Source organism: Urocitellus parryii, chromosome 8, assembly GCF_045843805.1.
Source record: "Urocitellus parryii isolate mUroPar1 chromosome 8, mUroPar1.hap1, whole genome shotgun sequence".
Lineage (NCBI taxonomy): Eukaryota > Metazoa > Chordata > Mammalia > Rodentia > Sciuridae > Urocitellus > Urocitellus parryii.
This window is the reverse complement of record NC_135538.1, coordinates 146,848,440-146,865,164: the sequence shown is the minus strand read 5'-3', so window position 1 is coordinate 146,865,164 and position 16,725 is coordinate 146,848,440. Positions and strand designations below refer to the sequence as shown.

General features: G+C 45.9%; 1 protein-coding gene across 1 annotated transcript in view; it reads right to left on the bottom strand.

Moving 5' to 3' along the window:
* The window catches only part of Cap2 (cyclase associated actin cytoskeleton regulatory protein 2), a 127,069-nt gene extending 110,833 nt beyond the window's left edge, over positions 1–16,236 (bottom strand). Inside the window, exon 1 of the mRNA XM_026402183.2 lies at positions 16,006–16,236. The gene's annotated coding sequence lies outside the window, so the exon portion shown is untranslated. The remainder of the gene's footprint in view (positions 1–16,005) is intronic.
* Positions 16,237–16,725: the final 489 nt, after the last annotated feature.

Sequence of the window (16,725 nt, the reverse complement as noted above, 5' to 3'; positions counted from 1 at the left end):
TTTCCATGAGCTGGGGTCGTACCTCACTCTTCTCTGACCCTCCTGCTGGGCCCAGCATGGTGCCATATGCCTAGAGGATTCTATAAATGTTTCTCGATTGACTAATTAATTGGCTACCACTCACTGCCTTTTCCTTGCCTGCCCACTCGCTGGCGCAATCCCAGATGGGGCTGCAAGCCAGATTTTCACAGGAGAAATTTCCATTGAAAAGTAGGCATTAGATTAGTTTTTCCCCACTTGGAACCACAGCAGCTTCCTCCTCCGGCGACTGAAACAACAAGCTTGCTCCCTCCAGATAGAAACCTCTCAGTCTTCAGGGGCTCCTTTTGCTTTAGGATTTCCATTTTTAAAAGAAACTCCATGTTGTTCAAAGGGCTCTGTAAATTCCTCACAGCGAGCTCCTGAAATAACTAAAGGGGAGAACATTTTCACGTTCATAATAAAAGGTTTCCTGATTGCGGGTTCAGAGTGCTGCTCACAAGGTGCAAGATGCCATCCGAGATGGCAAAGGAGGCTCAGATACAGGGGTTCTGAAGACCGAGTCTGAGATTAAGCAGGAAAAGACTGGAAGGAAGAGGAAATCCAAGACTCTCGAACCTTTTCTCACAGTGAGTGCAGGCAACCGGTTCAGAGGAGAACTCTGCAAAAAGTCAAGTCACTATGGTGGTTTCTCTGGAAGGGCACAACAATTCAAACGTATTTGTTCAACTACCATGAAACCACACTCTTTTTTGATGATGTATCAATGACTGCCTTTCTTTTCCAGGAAACCATCACTCCTGGGAGTCACTACTCTCACCAGGCTTAGGGGACGTAGGGGAGAAACAAGCATCATAGTGTCCATCCACCCGTCCACTGGCCAGCTCAGGGACCATGTCTGCTTTATTCACCCAGTCAGCACCCACCCTCGGCTAGGCGTGCTGCTCACGTTTAAGAGTCTGGGGTTGATTGAAGTACCTTTCCTGCCCTGCTGTGGTGGGAGGGAGATGAGAGCAGGCCCCACTCACTCACGCAGGGAGCTGCTTCCCCAGGACCTGCCTTCCCTTCCTAGTGTTCACCTAACTCTCCTGCAGAGCATTTCTGGAGCCAGCTTCTCACCAAACAGCAAACACAGCTGCTGCTTTAGTTAGGATCTGAAACGTCCCTCCCCCTCCAGTACCCGTTGGAGGCCTGGTTCCCAGTTTGTACACCAGTGGGAGCTGCTGTTAGGAGGTGGCACCTACTGAAGGAAGTGGGGTCATTGGGGGTGTGCCCTTGAAGGACTATGGGGACCGCCCCTTCTTGTCTCCTCCACCTCCCTGATGGGAGCAGCCTCTCCTGCCACGTGCCCCCACCAGGACCTGCTGGGCTGCCACAGGCCCGAAGCAACAGGGCAGAGCAACTGCAGATTGATAACTCTGAAATCACAAGCCAAATAAACCATTTCTCCTCCCAAGTTGTTCACCTCAAGTGTTTGGAGACAGTGATGCAAAGCTACCTACCACTGCCACCGTTTTCTTCTTTTATTTTATTGCAAAAAAAAGTTTCAAGACTCTGTTTTTAGACAGTGAGATCAGAATAGGGGAGACCTCGATGCCTGGTCCTCTGTGTCCACTGCTTCAAGGTCCTTCCTGGCACGACTGAGCCATCCCGCAAGCCCCAAGTCCTCCCAGAGGACCTGCAGAGTCTCCTGCCCTCTCCATCAACCCCCCCCCCCCACCCAGAGTGGAACCCAGGAAGGCAAACTGAGCCCCCAGGTGGGGAAATGGCCTCCCCAGCAGGTGAGCTCTCCCCCTGGTGGGATCGCCCCTCAGCACCATGCCGGGCGGGTCTTGTGGTCTAAGTAATTCTGCTCTGGGTTGAAAGCCCTGAAGATACAAATGAGGACTTGTCCCTGGATGAAGCAGAAAAAGCATGACTGAGATCAAAGCATCTTCACCCACACCCTTCAGCGACAGCCTGCGTCCTCCTGGGCGCCCTGGGTAGATTATTTAACCTGTTGAGTCTCTGTTACCCTATTTCCAATCAGTGAATTCCTTTCTGATTCTTCACTCATGAAGTTAAGAAAAACTGTCTGTGAACGTGTTCTGAGCTGTGGCTTGAGCCCCTGAGGCTACACGACAGGATGGGACACAGACTGCACCTACCTCCAGGGCCCCCAGATCTCCTTGAGGAACAGACAGTTCAGCCACAGGGTCAGGCCAGCCCATCGCAGGGAACTGAGCCCAGTGGGAGCTGAGGCCGGGAGAAGCCCCCGTATGTCCAGAAGGCTGGTTCTGGGCCCCCCGGGTGGTGGAGCAGAGTCAGGATGGAGTCATAAAATCACGATTCATCCCCTGTTCCTCCACCATGAAGTGGAGGGAGCTCTCTCGGCTAAATGTGTGGTAGGAACCCTTCACCAAAAAAGAGCTCTCTCTGACCCCTCAGGGGCCCTTTCTAAGTGCCGTGCTGTCTGGGAAGCTCTTTCTGTTGCTGTGTCCTCACTCTGCCCTTGTGGCCCTTATGCCCTGGAGGAGGTAGAAGTCAACAAGCTGCTTCTCAGAGGCCCCCGAGGGCCACCTTCTGGCACTGAGAAGAGCCACAGAGATGCTGGTGGGGAGGCTACTACACGCAGCCTGTTTTCCTTCCACCAAGTGATCATCATGCTCCCTTGTACTCAGCATATATAAAGAGCTCTGGCAACTCAATGATAAGACAACTAGAAAGACAGTATAAAACAGATGCTGGTGAGAATGTGAAGAACATGGACCTCATGCACTGCTGGGGCTGCAAAGGGGTGTGGAATAGAAACTGGGAGTTCCTTAAAAAGTTCAGCCCGTCTTTCATTTGAATCAGCCATTCTGTTCCTCAGTGGATACCACATATCCTCCATGTCTTGCTTCCAGGTGAGGCGATGCCAACAGGAGGAAAATGAAGAGGAGCAGGTCAGCCCTGGAGGACGAGGGTGACATGTCCACAAGGGCATTAGGTGACAGGTGGCAGCTCGGGGGCCATCTGCAATTCCCTCTGGAACACAGCTATGATAGGAAGCACCCCCCCTCCAGGTTCTGGGGGAGATGAAAGGAGATGGAGAAGTGAACTTTGTGAACTAGAAGTGACCCTCAGGGTCGTTATGCTAATCTCTCCACAGCTCTGTGCTTGACGCCCGTGAGTCATAGTTCACATGTCACCAACCCTTCCATCCCCAAGCACGACGGCCGTGACCCCTCACACACCACGCTGCGGAGACCCTGCTGCCTGGAGGCACCGGGGGGGGGGCATCATTCTGTGTGTTCAGTCGCTTCTCCCAACGTGACGCGAAATCTCTGAATTCATTAAGTCCTGCCATCCAGCGATAAGAATGCCCTGTCTCTCTGGAATAGTGACTAATAAGGTTTGCCGAAAGCCCTTCTAATCCCATAATCCATGGCATTCAGAAGATTAACACGTAATTGAATAACAGTTCCAACAACTCTTTAATAAGAAAAAGAAAAACCTACGGATCGGCCCCAGGGGCTGGACCCGTGTTATGCAGAGCTCTCCACCCGGGGGAGTGTGCTCGCGGGGCGTGGAGCAGCCGGGTGGTCAGGTCCTCCGGTCCCTCTTGCTCCCAGCCTCCTGGGTCTATTTTTATGCTTGATTTCAAATGATGACTTCAACAGAGTGTTTAAACAGTGCTGTGGGCGACCCCAAAGACAAAGAGATTCTTCTTTTGCTCTTTGGACCTGGGAACCCAAAGTCAAAGGGGAAAGAGAGAAAGAGGGAAAAAGGGAAAGAACAGAATAAATGGTGGAGGTGGGAGAAACAGCGGGGGGAGGAATAAAGGGAGTCATCAAAAAGGGGGGCTACAAGGGGAGATGGAGAAGGAGCAGGCCCACATTGGCCTATCCCTGAACTGCCTTCAGAATGCAAAAGCAACCGCTGGATTCTGAAAGGACACGCTGGAGCTGAGGAACTGAGGAGGAGGAGCCAACTTGAAAAAGCCACCCAGTAGGGAGGGAGGGTCTCAGCTTTCCATTACTATAACAAAATGCCTAAGACAATCAACTTAAAAAGAGAAAAGGTTTATTTTGGCTCATAGTGTTGGAGGTTGTCCCCATTGTTTTAGGGCCTGGGTGAGGCAGCACATCACAGCTGGAACCCAGTGGTGGACACCGATTCACCTTAAGACCAAGAAGAAAGAGGAAGAGGAGGGGCCAGGGCTCCAGTATCTCCTTCAAGGGCACACCATGAGTGATCAGAAGATTTCTCCCTAGGCCCCACTCCCTAAAGTAGCCCCAAACTGGGGAGTAAGCCTTTAACACACGGGCCTTTGTGGGACATTAAGAGCCAAACTGTAGCAGGAAGCTGGTCCTGGTGGACCTATGCCCATAGTCCCAGCTACTCAGGAGGCTGGGGCAGGAGGACTACAAGTTCATGGTCAGCCTCAGCAACTGAGTGAGACCCTGTCTCAAAATAAAAAGGGCTGGGGATGTAGCTCAGTGGTAAAATGCCCCCAGTTAAATAAATAAAGAAGACAGACAGACAGACTACACACATGATGAGCTAAAAATTGAATCTTCAACATCCAACAGGAAAGAAGGTAGAACAGAGGAGAGAAAAAGGAATTGTAATCATAAAATATCACTGTCTGAATAGACACCCTGTGAATTGGTTTTTTTTTTCTTCTGTGACTAAAAGATCTTACCCAAACAATTATAGGAGAGGAAAAAGTTATATTTGAGGGCTCACGGTTTCAGCCTCCATAGGAGGCTGGCTCCATTCCTCAGGGCTCGAGGTGAGGCAGAACATCACGGTGGAAGAGTGTGGTGGAGGGAAGCAGCTCAGATGATGATCAGGAAGCAGAGAGACTCCATTCTCCAGATACAAAGTCTGCACCCCAAAGCCACACCCCCAGAGCCCAGCTCCTCCTGCCACACCCCCTGCCTCAGTCAGCACCCAGTTAACCCCATTGGGGGATCGATTCACTGATTGGGTGAAGACTCTTACAACCCAATCCCTTCTCCTCTGCACCTTCTTGTGTTGTCTCACACGTGAGCTTTGGAGGGTGCCTCACATCCAAACCATCACGCTGCCGTGTCTCCAAACAAAAAGGACTAGGGATGCAGCTCAGTGGTGCAGGGCCCCGGGGCTCAATCCCCAGCACCAAACAGGAAAAAGGAAGAAAAGCAAAAACTCTAACAGGGAGGTGCAGCCTCTGAAAGGTGGCTGGTTGTCAGGAGGGGTCAAAGGAGTCCCCTCTGAGCTCTCTCTTCCCCACACGCCCACTTGCCCTTCCGCCTCCCGCCAGGCTGGGGGAAGCAGGAAGGCCCTGTCCCACTCTGCCATGGTGCCCTCGACTGTCAGCTGTTTCTTGGTCTCCTCTTTTCTCTCCAGGTTATTAACCTGGAACTGTGCCAGGGGAGTATGTCCCAGTAACGTCCCCCACATGCAGGTGTGAACCAAAGCACGTTATAAACCACAGCTCAGCCCCAGGCTGACCCTGAACAGTGCATGCATGGGACCCAAAGCCACACAGCAAAGCTTTGGAAATAGAACCGACGTTGGAACCGTGGCCACGGCATACAAACAAAAGGGCTGCGACTGGCTGGTGAAACAAAAACCAAAGGTCCCAAATCTCACAATATAACACTCAAGGTCCAAAACACAGTCCCAAAATATCTGGCATGCACAGGATCAGAGAGACACAACCAATTCTCAAGAAAGAAGATAATCAATAGATGATGCAGACACTGGGATCGTCAGACAGATTTACAGAAACTATTTTAACTGTGACTGAGAAAATGAAGGCGAACACTCTTGAAATGAATGGAAAGACAGAAGGTCTTAGTAGAAACACAGAAACCACAAGAAAGACCAGAGTGCAAATTCTAGCATAGCAAAATATATATAATGTCTACAATCAAAAGTATACTGCATGGGCTCAATAACAGACAGGAGATGACAGAGGAGAGTGTCCATGAACCTGATGATACTATTACCTCTGTCTTAGATCAGAGGGAAAAAATACTGAAAAAATTAACAGTATCTGAAAGGCTGTGGGACCACACTAACGTTCTAATATTAATGTCCCGAGTCTCAGGGGAGGAGAGAGAAATCAAGGTAGAAGACATATTTGAGGAAGCAATAGCTTCTAAATTGGTGAAAGACATACATTTACAGATCCAAATAGCACTGTTTTGTTAGTTCTTTCTTTCTCTTTCTCTCTCTCTCTCTCTCTCTCTCTCTCTCTCTCTCTCTCTCACACACACACACACACACACACACACACACACAGCCTTACAATGAGTGTGGCCAAAGGGGAAAAAAATAAAGAAGAGTCAAGTAAGACTTTAACCACCAGAAAAAATAAAAATAAATAAATAAAATGCAACGGGCCAGCATCCTCTTTGGGGAGGTGTTAAGGTCTGTAAATAAGTCAAAAATAACACCTGGTATTTTGCCAGAGAAATGTTAGAGTTAGTAAACAAGTCTGGATGGTGCCTGGCAAAATGCCAGAGGGAGTGGTTTGAGAAGTAACAAAAGCTAGCCATTAAGTGTGGAGATTCCTTATTGGTTGACTGATGTATCTAGTTTATGCTAATTAAGATAAGCTGTGCAAAATGTATAAATAGCTCTGTTGCCCTACAATAAACGGCTCCCATTCCTGCTGTATCAATGTACAGAAGTTATTCGTCACCCCCCAGCTATTTTGCTGCATCCTCTTTGGGGAGGTTTCATATAAGTACCTTTAGTTTTCAAATGTCCTCCATGAGTCTTGCAGAACAAGGAGTCACTAGAACTATGTCAATAAGTAAGTTGATTCGTTTAATATTAGGATCATTCCAGGACCAAGCCAAAAGGGTAGACAAAGGAACCGAAAACACACTTGGGAGAAAAGACAGCCTCTTCAACAAACGGTGCTGGGAAAACTAGAAATCCATATGCAGCAAAATGAAATTAAACCCCTGTCTCTCACCCTGCAAGAAACTCGACTCAAAGTGGATCAAAGACATAGGCACTAGAACAGAAAAAAAGTCGACCCAAATCTCCACCATGTTGGCCTAGGACCTGACTTCCTTAACAAGACCCCTAAGATGCAAGAAGTAAAATCCAGAATCAGTGAACGAGAGGGAGGGCTGGGGTTGTGGCTCAGCGGCAGAGAGCTCACCTAGCACGTGGGAGGCCCTGGGTTTGATCCTCGGCACCACATAAAAATAAATAAACAAAATAAAAGCATTGTGTCCAACTACAACTAAAAAATACATGGAAAAATAAATGGGATGGAATCGAACTGAAAAGCTTCTTCTCAGCAAAGGAAACAATCAATAACATGAAGAAGAGAACCTACAGAATGGGAGAAAATCTTTACCACACACACATCAGATAGAGCACTGATTTCAAAAAAAACCAACAAGTAACCCATCAATAAATGGGTTAAGGAACTGAACAAACACTTTACAGAAGAAGAAATACAATCGATTAACAAGGATATGAAAAAATGTTCAAATCTCTAGCAACTAGAGAAATGCAAACCAAACTACTCTAAGATTTCATCTCACTCCAGTCAGAATGACAATTATCAAGAATAAAAGCACCAATAAATGTTGGCCAGGCTGTGGGGGGAAATGGTACACTCATACATTGCTGGTCAGACTGCAAATTGGTGCAACCACTATGGAAATCAGTATGGAGATTCTTCAGAAAACTTGGAATGGAACTGCCATTTGATCTAGTATCCCTCTCCTCGGCTTATATCCAAACAACTTAAAAACAGCATACTACATTGACACAGCCACATCAATGTTAATAGCAGCTCAGCTCATACTAGTTAAACTATGGAACCAACCTACATGCTCTTCAACAGATGAATGGATGAAGAAGAGGTGGTATATATACACAATGGACTATTGCTCAGCCTTAAAGAAGAATGAAATCATGGCATTTGCAGGTAAATGAATGGATATTTCATGCTAAGTGAAATAAACTAATCCCCTAAACCCAAAGGCTGAATGTTTTCTCTCATATGTGGATACTAATTCACAATAAGGTGGGGGAGCTAGGGAAGAATAGAGGTACTTTGGATTAGACAGAGGGAAGTGAAGGGAGAAGAGGGTATATGAGGGTAGGAAGGACAGTATAATGAACAGGACATTGTTACCCTACATGCATATATGATTACATGATCCATGTGATTCTACATCATGTACAATGAGAGCTTATACTCCATTTATGTATGATGTGTCAAAATGCATTCTACTGTCATGCATGACCAATTAAAATAAATAAATAAATAAATAAATAAATAAATAAATAAATAAAAGGGTTTCCACATTTATGGATCCTCGATTTTTGCTCAGAAATCAGGAACAGGCAGGGCAAACCATAAGAGTTCTCACATTTTTACTTGAATCAAGCCTAAAAGAATTTTTCGAAACCCTGTTGCACATTTTTAGATTGACACATTTTTTTTGCCAAAATATGAATAGTTGCAAAGGATATAACTGCCAGCACCCTGTAAATATTGACACGTAATAGAGAAATGATTTTACCACTCATCAAAATATATCCGATGAAATCATCATTATTCATTTTGAAAGAATACATGGGCAGGTTGCTCTTTAATGGTCATAAATTGTGCAGAATTCTACTTTCCCCTTGAACTTACATTTTCTTTCTCCTTGCCTTATAGAAGTTCATCCTCATTTTACGTATTTTGTGTTTTTAGGTCCTTTACTCACTGTCCTACTGTACTTTTCTGTATCAAAAACACTTATTTCAATTTCAATTTTAATTCAGGGTAAAAGTATCTTTTAAAGTTCTTCTGATATCATTGTTACTATTATTAGAACCCAACTTATCAAAACACAAATCACAAATTTTAACAAATAGTCACTAAACACAAGTAAAAAGTCATTTCCATTGGAAATCCCTCTCTTCTGAGTACTTTTGTTTTTCAAGTATCTTGTGCATATGTGGATAAGTGTACTTATTATGAGAATGGGTCAAGGTTGGGCCTCAATTTGATTCATATCATTTTAAAAATCAGTGTAAGGGTGGGAAGTGTAAATGCAAATGGAAGAAAAAAATTATTATAAAAATGCCATTCAATTCTTTGAATGCCTCCTGAGTTACATGCTAAAGATCACTTGATGGTAAAATACGGAAGATTATTTTAATTATCACTGTAAGAATAAATCAGGGAAGACAAAGTTGGTGAGCACCCTACCTGCTCATCCATCTGGGTTATGCCAGCCATTCATGCCTTCAACTAGGCTATTTTACAGCTAACTCTACAGAGAGAAATCAACATGTGAAAAATAGACAGTAAGGAAAATAGCTACTATATATATATATATATATATATATATATGCAAAACCAAACCAAAACAAAAAAACCTTTATCCAGTGGAAGATCAGCGGTCTTCAGCCTCTTACTGAAAGAAGCCAGTTTCACGTATTAAGCACTCGGTTCGATTCTCAGCACCGCATATTTATTTATATGAATAAAATAAAGTCCATCGACAACTCAAAAAATACTTTTAAAAAGTGGTTTCCTTTGAACTGATTCAGTCTCTTGTTTTAAAAGTAGGTTTTAAAATGTTCATTTTTATTTGTATGAGAGTCATGATTTTGTTTTAATGTTTATCCTTTTACTTCAGTTTACAATGTGTCTAGATTGACCAACCGTTTTGCTTTGTTTTTTTCAGATAAGGATTTAGAAAACCCACAATTTGCAAAAGGATCTCTGTTCAAGCATTAGAATCATCCACTTCCTCATCCCCAAAACTTAATATTCTGAAATGCCCTCCCTTTTTGCTCTTCCCACCCACTAGATATTCACCCTCTTGGGCAAAACAAGTTACCAGCACGGGTTAGAGACGGAACTGGGAGGGTGGCCATGGAGGTAAGAGAGGTAAGTCTGGGAAAGGAGGTGAGCACTGCCCCTTGCAGGCCCTCTTGGGAGGGTCAGTCTTAGGGAAAAGTGCAGGCAAGAGATGAGGAGGGGGACGATTTCTCAAAGCACTTGTGTTCACGCAGCTCTGGGAGCCGTTGGGTGTGGCACGTGCACAGTGGCATAAGGGCTTCTGATCCACAGTGAGAAGCATGAAAAGTGTCTCACCTGGCTAAGGTGACGATGTGACCCATCCTGGATGCCACCCACTTAAAGCTTGATGTCAGGAGTCACTGCGTTGGGCGGTGACTCAGTCAGCACCAGGCATGGATGGATTAATGCCTTTACTGAGAGGGAAGAAGGGATGAGGGACGGGGTCAGTGGTGTTATAATGCAGGGCTGCCCCACACACCTGGCCCCTTGTGCACGTGGTCACCTCCGGGTCCACTTCTCCACCATCAGGTGACCCATCGCTGTTAGGTGGGTAGTAATGAGCAGTGGAGGGCCAACTAGTAACAGAGCAGGGGCAGCACCCAGCCAGGACTACACCTAACACTCATGGCTTAGAGGTCTACGTAACCTGCTTCTGGAAATCCTGATTGGCCAGTTCCCTTGGTATGGCCCAATTTGACTGCTTTTCATTGCCAGAAAGTAAAATCATAAACTTATCTCAAAAGAACCCAGGAAGTCTTCTAAGTGGAAACAAGATAGGAAGGAATGGAGACAATCACTGGCATAGATCTTTCTAGTTAGGTTCGGGCTCAGACATCATCTTCTGTTCACGGCATCTTCCTTCGCGGATGTGCATTTCTTGGTCCCCAGTGACAGATGCTGAGCACAGAGTGCTCACTCAACATCGAGACCATGAATAAGTGATCAATGGATCCCAGACCTTCTCTGGATTTGTACGTGGAAGGACAGAGGTTATTTTCTCACTGTACTGTGCACAAATTCAGATATAAGACATCCAAGATGTCCAGGCACTAAAAGATGTGCCTTTGGTGTCTCTGCAGAGGTTATTGTCCTCATAACACTGCCACTGAGACCACCTCACCTCCACTTTCAGCCTCCCAGACCCCTCCTGCCCTTTAATATCCCATCCCATCAATGCAGACTTTAAAACAGACTTTTAGATTACAGGATGGCCTTCAAATTCTGAGAACTGGAGACTCAGGAGGCCTCCAAGTGTGCCCAGTCCATCCATTCATCGGAGAGTGTGACGCTGTGAGAAGCAGGACTACTGGACCCTCTTCACTTGGCAAAGGGGCCAATGAGAAGCCCGGGATTCTTAGACAGATGTCCAGTTACTAGACAGGGCACATGAAGACCCCATTCATTACTCAACAGTTCTGCTTTTAGGCAGCTTACTGTGTCTCTCTCTCTGTAGGGCAGGAGATTTACAGAGGGGGGAAAAACTATTAAATAATTTCTTGAGAGAAGAAGCCATGTTTTCCGTGAGTAGAAAAAGAATCCATAAAGAGAAAAATAAAACAAGACAAAATTCCTCTGGACAAAAAAGCTCATGTACTGAAAGGTGGAATATGGTATCACTTGCACGAAGGAACCCAGAATGCGCAAATTCAGGTGGGCAGAGAGTGGAGTGGTCTGGGGGGCTGTCCTTTAGTGGGCCCAGAGCTTCAGCTTGGGATGAGGACAAAGCTCTGGAGGTGGGCAGTACTGATGTGAAGGGACTTAGTCAAACAGTTACTAAACACAAGTAAAAAGTCATTTTCATTGGAAATCTGTATACTTGAAAACGATGAAGATGGTGAATTTTATATTATGTGTCTCTTTCCACAACAAAAAGAAATTCTTTTAAATGCTTTATAATCGCCTGTTCTGGCCTATGGGTGCTTCCTCCCTTCCTAAGTCATAATATCTGAATAAACTGCAGAATCTCACAGCCTGTATCAGAAGCTGCCCAAATAACTGATCAGCTTGTTGATGTCAGAACAACTAAATCACAGTAGAATCCTGGGCTGCAGCAAGGTTCACAATACATGGCATGTTTTAGTGAAGCTTACTGACCCTTTCCTGTACCTTGCCCCTTTGATTTCCTAAGGTTGTCTATCCTCAACCTACGACGTCTACAAGGAGGTGCTCGTGAGTGACTGGGTAATGAGATCACACTGGGGAACTCAGTTGTGAATTTTAGATTAGTGTTTTCCCACTAAGGCATCAGAAAACATATTAGACCCACGCCTGTAATCCCAGCGGCTCAGGAGGCTGAGGCAGGAGGATCACAAGTTCATAGCCAGCCTCAGCAACTTAGCAAGGCCCTAAGCAACTCAGTGAGGCCCTGTCTCTAAATAAAATATTAAAAAGGGCTTGCGATGGGATTCGGTGGCTAACCACCCCTGGGACCAAAAAAAAAAAAAAAAAAAAAAAGTCAACACATTAGATTTGGAATTTAAATAGATCAGAAGCAAGACTCTCGGAATCAGTCACTTCATCTTGAGTTAGATGAACGAACACAAAGGTATACACCATCCACATGGAAAATGACAGAGAAACAACCTTTGTTTTTTTTGCAGGTAAAATATATGACATCTTCACGTTCCCACAGATGTCCTGCCCAGGCACATGAGAAAGCGCTTTGAAAGCAGCATTGTTGGAAACAGCAAAACACAGGCGGCAACTCAGATGCCTGTCAATAGGGAACGGCTAAATAAATGACGGAATATTTGCCAAAATTTATTATATAACTTCAAATAACAACATGGGTGACCTCAAAAGCTTAACATTGAGTTTAAAGAAAGCGAGATTAGCCAGGTGAGGTGGTGCATGCTTGTAATTCCAGCCACTCAGGAGGCTGAGGCAGGAGGATTACAAGTTGGAGGCCAGCCTGGACAACTCAGCGAGACCCTGCCCCAAAATTAAAATAAAACGGGCTGGGGGATAAAGCTAAGGGATAAAGCACTGGGTTTCAATCTCCAGGATCAGAAGGAAAAAAAAAGGTAAAGAAAAAAAAGGTAAAAAAAAAAAGGTGAGATTATATATTACTTTCTTATAAATCAAAACCAAATAGAACTTAACATATGTTGTTCAGGAATTCGTACATGACGTAAAACTGTTTCACAATTAAAGCAAGGAATGATTAACTCAGAATGCAGGGTTGGCAGGGACATGGGGAATGACCCGGGGGAGGAACACAGGTAGCCAGGTAGGTGAGCGCCCATATTTTTCTCCCCGGAGCCTCTATTCTCCCTAACAGCTTTATTGGCATGTTTTTCACATACTGTACAATTCACCCACCTAAGGTGCACAATTCAATTATTTTTAGTACATTCACAGACTCGTGCAACCATCGCCACAATTTTAGAAAATTTTCATCAGCTCAGGAAGAAATCCTATCCGCTTTATTACTTTTTTAGAAACTCACCTCCAACTCCAGCCCCAAGGGATAACTAACTAATCTACATTCCAACTCTATAGACGTCCTTGCTCTGGACATTTTCACCTGAATGGATCACACAGTGTGTGGCCTTTTGTGACTGGCTTCTTTCACTTAGCATGGTGCTTTCAAAGTTCACCCCTGCTGATGTAGCCGCACTTCTCTCCTTTTTATGGCTGAATCATATGCCATTTTATCTCCCATTCATCAGCTGATGGACATGTGGGTTGCCTCTGCCTTGTGGCTATTTTGAATGGTGCTGCTATAAGCATCTGCGCACAGGTTTTTGTGGGGGCATGTTTTAATTTCTCTTGAATACATACCTACAATGGAACTGGCAGGTCATACAACACCATTTAACTTGAACTGCCAAACTGGTTTCCAACGTGAAGGCAACACGCTAAGGTCCCCTGAGCAGTGCCTGAGGCTTCCAGTGCTTCCTCCCTCACCCACTCTCCTAATTACCTTCCCCTTTTATGACTGCTGTCAGCCAGGATCAAGAAGTTATGCCGTGTAGTTTTGACTTGCATTTTCCTGATGAATAATGATGTGGAGCATTTTTTTCATGCATTTATTGGTCATTTGTATATCTTCTTTAGAGAAATATCTATTCAGATCTTTTGTCCAGTTTTAAATTGGGCTACTTATCTTTTATTATTGAGTTTTAATAAGTCTTTATATATTGTGGATATAAGTCCCTCATCAGATATGATTTTTAAATATTTCTTCCCACTCGATGAGCTATTTTTTTCAAAACGATCTAGTTCTTAAGCCTTAGTTTTAAACTGGTGATGGGTGGTAATGGGCTCGTAGGTGTTCATTTGAACATAATGTTCCTAGGTTACATATACTTATTAACATTATTTTTATGTATAAAATATCATATAATTGATGAATTAAAAACAAAACTTCTTGTATAATGATAAATATTCAAAATGAAAGACCATAAGGCCCCAAAATAAGTTAATGCTCTTCTTGAAGATGTTTAACTTAACTCTTTGGGTATAATTTTGGCACTTAGAAAATCTGGCCCATTAATCCTTTCAAAAGGTTCCTTTCTAACTCAGGGTGGCAGGAAGGCAGAGTCCAGCCAGCAGGACCAACCTACTCTCCTCTCTTCTCCTGTGTATTTTCCCTCCTCCCCTAAGCTAAGAATAGTATTTTCACATGTTTTTTAATGCCTGGGGGAAAAAAGAATATTTTGTTCCTGGTGAAAATTACGTGACTTTCAAACTTCAATATCCACAAATAAAGTGAACCATGGTTGCACCATTCCTCGATATGTTATCTTTGGCTGCTTTCAACCTATGATAGCAAAATCTAATCATTACTAAAGAATCCACATGGCCAGCAAAGCCAACATATTTACTCTCTGGGTTTTTACTCAATAAGTTAAATTATTTCTTGTTTCAAAGAAAAACAGCCAACACCTACTTCCTATTAGCAAAGCACCTTGGTAATTATCTTCATGATTTCTCAAAGTCAGCTTCTTTTTCTCTTTATCCTTAGTAAATAGTTACATGACCCCTTGTTTCTAATTTTATTAAGGATTTTTAGATTTGGGGATCCATGGAGAAATAGGCTTTTCTTGCAAATATACAGTCTTGTCAAGTTATGGTCACACTTAAAACTATTCACCTGATTATTTACACAAACGTTTACTGCCTATTCACAATACACTGAGTCAATTTCTATGGACTGTTATACCACCCCCACACCCTCCTTGCCCTCAATATGCTTACAGTCTAATTAGACGCTAATAACATAATTACCCTAAAGATCACACTTATGTTGTAATCCTTCCCAAAATGGACCTAGACGTTTTATCAAACATTGTAAGGCACATTCCTTAAATTAAAAGAAATTTGGACAAGCAGAAGAGATACAGGCTCTACCAACAATTCTGGTAAGCGGTGGTGCCTAAGTCTCACAGACCACGTAGCCAAAGGTCCTTGATCTTTGGGCCAAGCATTCCTCTTCACCTTGGCGGTTTGGACCTAACCCAGCTTCACTATCCTAAATGCAGTCACCTACATTCACTCATTTTAAAGAATGCATGAATTCAAATATCGCCCAAACTTGCAGCATATCTGTGGTGCTGATGAGAATAAAGATTCCCATCTGCACGCCCGGTTATTGGCCCTCCGAGTGATGACGAGGCGGCTACTTTTACCAACAGCCCTCTACCCTAAGCAGTCCGAGAGCAGCTGCGGGGTACATTTTCGGCGCTGTCGCTCCATGCCTCAGTTGTCTTTGCATTTTTAACAAGTGACTCATGGCCTTAAGTCAGGTTCTGCGGAGAGGCCAGGTCGGTTTCTTTCCAGCACTTTCTGATCGGGGTGGCTCTGGTCAGCTCCATCTCAAGGACACCCCCACCCCCACCCCCGGGAGCCTCACGAGCGTCAGATCCGAGTGGGCGAGACCCCCCCAAAGTTGGACCGGCCCGGGCTGCAGCGGCTCCGGGTGGGCAGGCCTCGGCGGCCGGCAGCTCCCGGCCCGCCTCCGTCTGCACCCGCCTCCGGAGCTGCGGGGCCAGGGCCGAGGAGGCGGCGCGGGCGGAGCGCACCGTGCGCTGACCCAGATGGGGCCGTGCGCGCCGCGCCCCGCTCCCGGGGTCGGGTCGGCGCAGCCCGCAGCCCGCAGACCCCGCGCCGCCTTTATTCCCCGGGCGCCGCCGCGACCCCGCAGCTTCGTACCGCGGCCGGGGGCGCAACTGGCCAGCGCGGCCGCCGAGTCCCTGCACCTGCGCCCGCCCCTGCCCGCGCGGCGCCCCGATTACCTGCTCCGGCGCCCCGGGGTCGGGTCCTCGCGATGCCAAGCCGTGCGCGGCCACCGGCACCCTCCGCCCGCCGGCCCTCCCCTGCTCCTCCCGCTGCCTCCTCCCCCCTGAATGGGAGTCGGTCACGCTGCTCCCGGGGAGAGTCGCCGGCTTCCGGGAGCTCCAAATACAGACGAGCGCAGCCGAGGGGGAGGGCGAGCGCAGCGCGAGGGCGAGGAGTGGAAATAAAGGGGAGCAGCGAGGAGAGGGGGTGGAGGGAAGGAGGGGCAGATGGGCCGTGGGAGAAAAGAGGGAGATGGGGACGGCAGAGGCGCGCGAGGGAGACTGGCTGCCAACGCCAGCCTGCGAAAGCCAGGCATCCACTGCATCGGGAGTGTTGCAAGGAAGTCTGGAAAGATCTGGAGGCTCCTGGCTGAAGGGGGCACAGATAGGTTGGGTCCCCAATGGGTAATGGGTCCTTAGGGAGCAAGAGACTGGCCTGGGTCCCCACCCCTCCCATCCGCGATGTAAGGACAAAGGCTGTGGGTAGGAGCAGTTATCCAACCTTTTAGCTGGACATCAGGGTCAGATGCACGTGTATCTTGGAATGATTCTTTTCTTAAAGTACTATATATACAGCAACTTTAGAAAGTTGCCTGATTATTTAAAAACAACCTACTTCTTAAGATGGATATTGTAGCCACGTCCCTTTTTATATATGGATTATAATTACAAAATTGG